Below are 5,545 nucleotides of genomic sequence, written 5' to 3' on the forward strand. Positions count from 1 at the left end.
ACATGTTTACTTGCATTTCGTTGCTTGAATTGTTTCTGAAAACAATGATTTTTCTATTTTTAGTGTTATTACTTATTTTCGTATTACTATGTCTGGATCAATGGAAGCCGACAAAGTTTATACAGCTGCACAAAGAAACAGGTACAAGTTCGAAAGCGTTGCCTTTCATCGGTCACGGCTTAATGTTCGTAGGGAACGGCGAAGGTAAAAATATTTTCATATATAAGAAATACTTAATATATTAAATGATTATAAGTTTGAAACACTCATCAAACACACATACGAAGCAATTGTGTTGGGAGTACCAATGAGCGATCAGATTTAAGCCAAATCAGTTAATTTAACTCAATAAGACAAGATGGCTCAATTGTTAGAAAACGTGAAACCTAACCGATAACTGCGGCATCGAGCCCGGGCAGGGACCGCTGTATTTTCATGTCCTTAATTTGTGTTTATAACTCATCTCGTGCTCGGTGGCGAAGGAAAACTTTGGAAGGAAACCTGCATGTGTCTGATGCAAAACTGCCTCATATGTATTTCACCAAACTGCATTGGAGCAGCGTCGTGACTTAGCTCCAAAACCTTATCCTAAAGAGGGAGGGGAGGAGGGTGTGGTGGGTGACGTGCCTTCACTTCGACTAGTTTCTTTGTAACTGGTAGTCAGTCTCGTATTATGAGAGACCGAGAGTCTGTCTCGACTGTAAAAAAGAAAAAAAAATGTTATGCATGAATTGTTTCCTTACGATAGCCGCTTCGCGGGGTAAAGTCAATGATTAGTTTAAAATTAGAATTTAAATCATCTCGTAGTTACTGTCCGTAGATCCGCACATAACCGACGCTGCCAATAAATTGATAGTAATATTGTCCAAAACGTGTTTTTAATATTCTTAATAACTGGTACAATTATATATTAGATTTTTTTAGAAACATTTTTTTACCTTATGTTTACAGTACAAAGCTCTCAATATTTTTAAAGGCGTTATATTTCACTAATATGTTGCCCTTGAGTAGTGAATGTTAGAGGGTATTTAGTAACAATACAACAATTTTTACAGATCGTATTTCAGTGATACAAAATATGTCCGAGCAATCATACCGAAATAAATATGGAATGCTCAGTTTCTGGATCGCCAATTTCTGCTGTGTCGGTAAGTTTTTTTTAACATTATAAAGGGTGTGTAATCGTTTAATTTGTCTGGTGGATAGATTCCACTGCCCTGATCCCGGTACGATTTCCGAATCGGGTGAATGAGTAAGAATGAGTTGTAAGTACATCGTGGATAATGCATAGCCGTGTGGTGTGTGCTTCTAGCAGAAATCAAATCAGTTTTTTTGATACACATCCATCACTAACATGGAGGCACTTCCACCACCCGTAAAAGTGATATCAGTAAAAGCATTAGTTACATCAAGCAGGTGGCCCCGATCGTAAAAGTCAGCCAAGCTATACGTGCAGCTTAAATATACAATTTTGTATTGTGCACTGTAATACTTTACTGACCATTTGGCAATTATTATACACACTATTCACGAAAGAACCAAATAGTTTTATTTTTTTAAATAAAACTCCTTGGTTCGCTCCTGTATTGTAGTTACATGTACGAACCAAACATACGCAAATGACAATCAAACCGTAGACCATATCATTATTTCTCTCCCTTACAGAAAGGCAAATATTATACATTTTATTATTATGTTTTTTTATGTGTAACATCTTTCTTTTTACCAAGCAGAGTGCGCGTGCACAGAGTGCCGTAAGATGGCACCACTATCAACCAACGTCTCGAGCGAATATAATTACGAAGCTGAGATGTCGGATGTTACACGTCATATGCGACTGGTGTAAGACTCGCTATTTTTCATTTCAGCCATATGTGAACCCGAGTCTGCTCATTTTGTGCTACGATCATGCCTTGAGAAAGGTCAGATGACACTTGTTTTCCATCATATCATTGGAAGCTCTTTGACGGTACGGTAGTTCAGAAATTTTCCGGTATTAGAAATTGACCGACCCCGTGTCTCGGGTGGTACGTGAAGTCGTTGGTCATGCGCCTAAATTATTTTACAGACCTCACTAAGAGGCCTCTAATTATTATTCAAATAATATGAATAATTCTCTAACTCTCTCTTTTAATAACATATGGCAGAACAAATGAAGAATTTTATTCGTTCTGCTGTCTTTATTTTACCTTCAATAAATGTTTTGATTATTTGTAAAATAAAACTATTAACAGTAACACACTCCATGGCATGGCCCCCGATTCCCTCCCTAAATCCAGCCCTGCAAAGTGGTTCTATCGGATTGCCATCCCATCGGATTATGGGAGTGACGGAATAGCGAGTGCAGCTGTCTGGCATAAGGCAATTTATAATATTCGTGCTATATGGGGATATAATAAAATAACCGTACTATGGTGCCTCGATGCCAAGGATTATTGAAGGATATCGTTGAGTTATTTTATGACGTAAAATAATAAATATCGGACGCCACCTTCATTAATGTTAATTATTTAAATTTATTGCGCCTGTAAGAGAAAATATTTAAATAATTATAATATGATGTTTTTTGTTCTAATTTGTAGGCACGCCATTGTAATTGATCAAGGTCTTTAATAAATATATTCTTGTTGTTATTTTACGTCAAACATCATAATAATATTATTCATGTTATAAAACATAATTTGTTGTTGATTTTAAAGTGTGTTTTTAATGTACAAAGACGAGTTTCAAACGTGCAAAAGGTGTAAAAGTGTACATTCGCTTCAACAAATCCGGCAAACCATCACTAATCACGTGCTTAATTTATGATTATAATTAATCGCGTACTCGTTGTTGAAGGAAAACCTGAGAAAAAAATTATGTGACCGATTAAAGTCTACCACGAAGATATTTTCTTACCCGCACTAGCGCTGCTCGGTCGAGTGAGCTTCAATATTTTCTTATCCCTTCGAAGTCTGCTCGGAGGATTATTTACGGGCTATTTATTATCTTGAATTTCAAAAAACCAGTAAACCAGTGCCATTAGAAGCACAACAGATAAAACAACTTATATGTCGTGGCTAGCAGCGCTATAATATTTTTTTTTGTTTTCGGATGTTAATAACACTTATCAAATATTATTGTAAATGTTTTAAGAGGGGATATGGCGCGCTCGTCGTAAGATTAATGCGGTGGCACTTACTCCGAAGCACATCGACAAATTTGTCAGCGTATACGCGCGGAACAGCCAGGTGATGGCGGATAAACTAGCAGTATACGTGCGCCAGGGCGACGCCCCGCTCTGGGATCGTTACTGCCCTTACGTCTTACTGACTGCTTGTGGTAATTATTTGTATTATAATATAACTTCGCATGTTTATTAAATAAAAATATTAAATCATTTTAATGCGAAAATAACTAAAAAATATGTACTTATCGTTTATAGAAACAATACTCGGCAATAGTGTGAATCTTCGTCCACGGGAATTTCAACCGTTCTGTGAAGCATTCATATCTTACTTCGACAACGTGATAACTCGCCTATGTCGGCCTTGGCTATACAACATTACGGTGTACAAGCTGCTTCCCGAAGCCGCCAAGCAATCTTCAACATATTCTTTGTTTGAGTATACTAGTATACAACAAAAAAATAGGTTTCGTGAGACTGTAGTAGAGTATGTATATCGTAACTAGGATGATTTAAGTATGTACTCTAGCGCTACAAACGGGGATCCTTATTGCTTGAAAGAATAGTATCGAGCAAGCGTGCTGATGTCAGCAAAGGACTGGTGAATGGGTCCAATGGAAAAATAGAGAATATCCATGGGGACGTCGACAACAGCAATAGCGCACGTAAAATAACAATTCAATTTAAACATAATTTAATTTGTGAACTAGAATCAAAACCAAGTTTCAGATATTAAGTAATGAATATGTTCAAAGGAAAAAAATCTCTATTTGCTTAGCATATTCTATTACTATCCACAAATCACAAGGCCTTCGCCTTGACAGTGCTCTTCTCGACATAGGCTCCTCTATATTTAGTAAAGAGCAGGCTTACGTTGGCCTCTCCAGAGTTAAAACCTTACATTATGATGGAGTACATCTTATCAATATAGGTCCAAGTCAAATCAAGGCACAAGAGAGCTCTACCGTCTGCGCACGTTATACCGCTCCGAGTTGTCCAAATTAAGTACAAACAGAAAACGCGTAAAAAAAATTCGGACACTGAATGGGCAATTCACTCGATCATTTCAGAGGTACAAGAAAATATAGAAAGTATCAAAAAAGGACAATTATACCCCGTAAACGTAGGAAAATAGAATAGTTTAACAAAAACTATTTGGTATTAATAAGTACCTACTAATAATTTATATACAAAAAGTAGTGATATCCCATCAAAAACATAAATCTAAAAATGAGAGCCAAGTCCAATATTATGATATATAAGGTATATATCATATTATTGGACTTGGCTCTCATTTTTACGTTTATGTTTTGATGGGATTCTTTTAAATAAATGAACTCGACTCGACTGCGATTCAGCGTCCCTTGAACTCCGCTTGTTGAAATTCTAAATTTAAATTTAAAATAGACATAGTAAATTATTTTGTATACAGCTTATATTATTATAAGATATAATATATTATTTATTATTATTCTTGTTATTATTTAAAAGGCGCCGACTTCTCGATGAATGCTCATGACATGAGTGGGTAATGATTTATTAAATTTAGTTTATTTAAAGTGACATTCGCCCAATTTACATATACATAAATCGAAAGCATGTATTGATACCCGTTCGATATATATTCAGGTAAGACTTAAGTGTTCTACCTATATACTTTGCAGATGGCCATGGGCGGTGATAATCAATTTCCTCATCATCAGATGAGCCTCCTGCTCGTTTGACCCCTATAAAAAAAAAAGTACTAATCGTTCAAAATATTCAATGCTATTTGTATTTTTGATTTTTATTTGTTGTAAAACGTTTCTGCATAAAAAATATTTCTGTCTGTATGCATAGAATACACGGTATATAAAATACCTATCACGATCTGTATACATCTTATATACGGTTACGGCCCTTAAATACGGTTCAAATAAGGGTCGGGACAGTAAAACGTATTAAAGTTTTTTAATTAATAAATTATCAGAAGCAGCAGTTCATTCCAAACTTAGCCAAGTGTCTTATGAAATTATAAAAATTGAATACAGAAGAAATGACAACGAAATTAGACTTTGTGGAATATTTAATTGAAAAGTTTATTTTTGCTTTGTGATAGTTAAAAATAACTGATTTATCTACCAGATTTCTCTGGCATTTATCTCTTAAATTTAAATTTGTGCTTCTACGGCGGTGAATGGACCAAGCTAGCTACATCATGCTAGGGAGCTACGTTTATACGCGTCCTCGTCGTAAGGTTTAGTTGAACAATTTGATTTTGACAACTAAATTATAAGATTAACTCTATGTTAGATAGTAGGTACTTAACTAATCTAAACAACAGTTAGACAAGGCTTTGAGGGGTGTTGGCAAGTTCCAGCAAGATTAATGCAGCTCTTG

The 5,545-nt window shown here is 35.5% G+C and overlaps 1 long non-coding RNA gene across 1 annotated transcript; it reads left to right on the forward strand.

Moving 5' to 3' along the window:
- Positions 1-1,959, forward strand: LOC135193370 (uncharacterized). The gene is made up of 3 exons (XR_010309190.1): positions 1-204; positions 1,056-1,148; positions 1,869-1,959. It is a non-coding gene; the product is annotated as an uncharacterized LOC135193370 (long non-coding RNA).
- The last annotated feature ends 3,586 nt before the right edge of the window (positions 1,960-5,545 follow it).

This window comes from Vanessa tameamea, chromosome 7, assembly GCF_037043105.1.
Source record: "Vanessa tameamea isolate UH-Manoa-2023 chromosome 7, ilVanTame1 primary haplotype, whole genome shotgun sequence".
NCBI classification, from domain to species: domain Eukaryota; kingdom Metazoa; phylum Arthropoda; class Insecta; order Lepidoptera; family Nymphalidae; genus Vanessa; species Vanessa tameamea.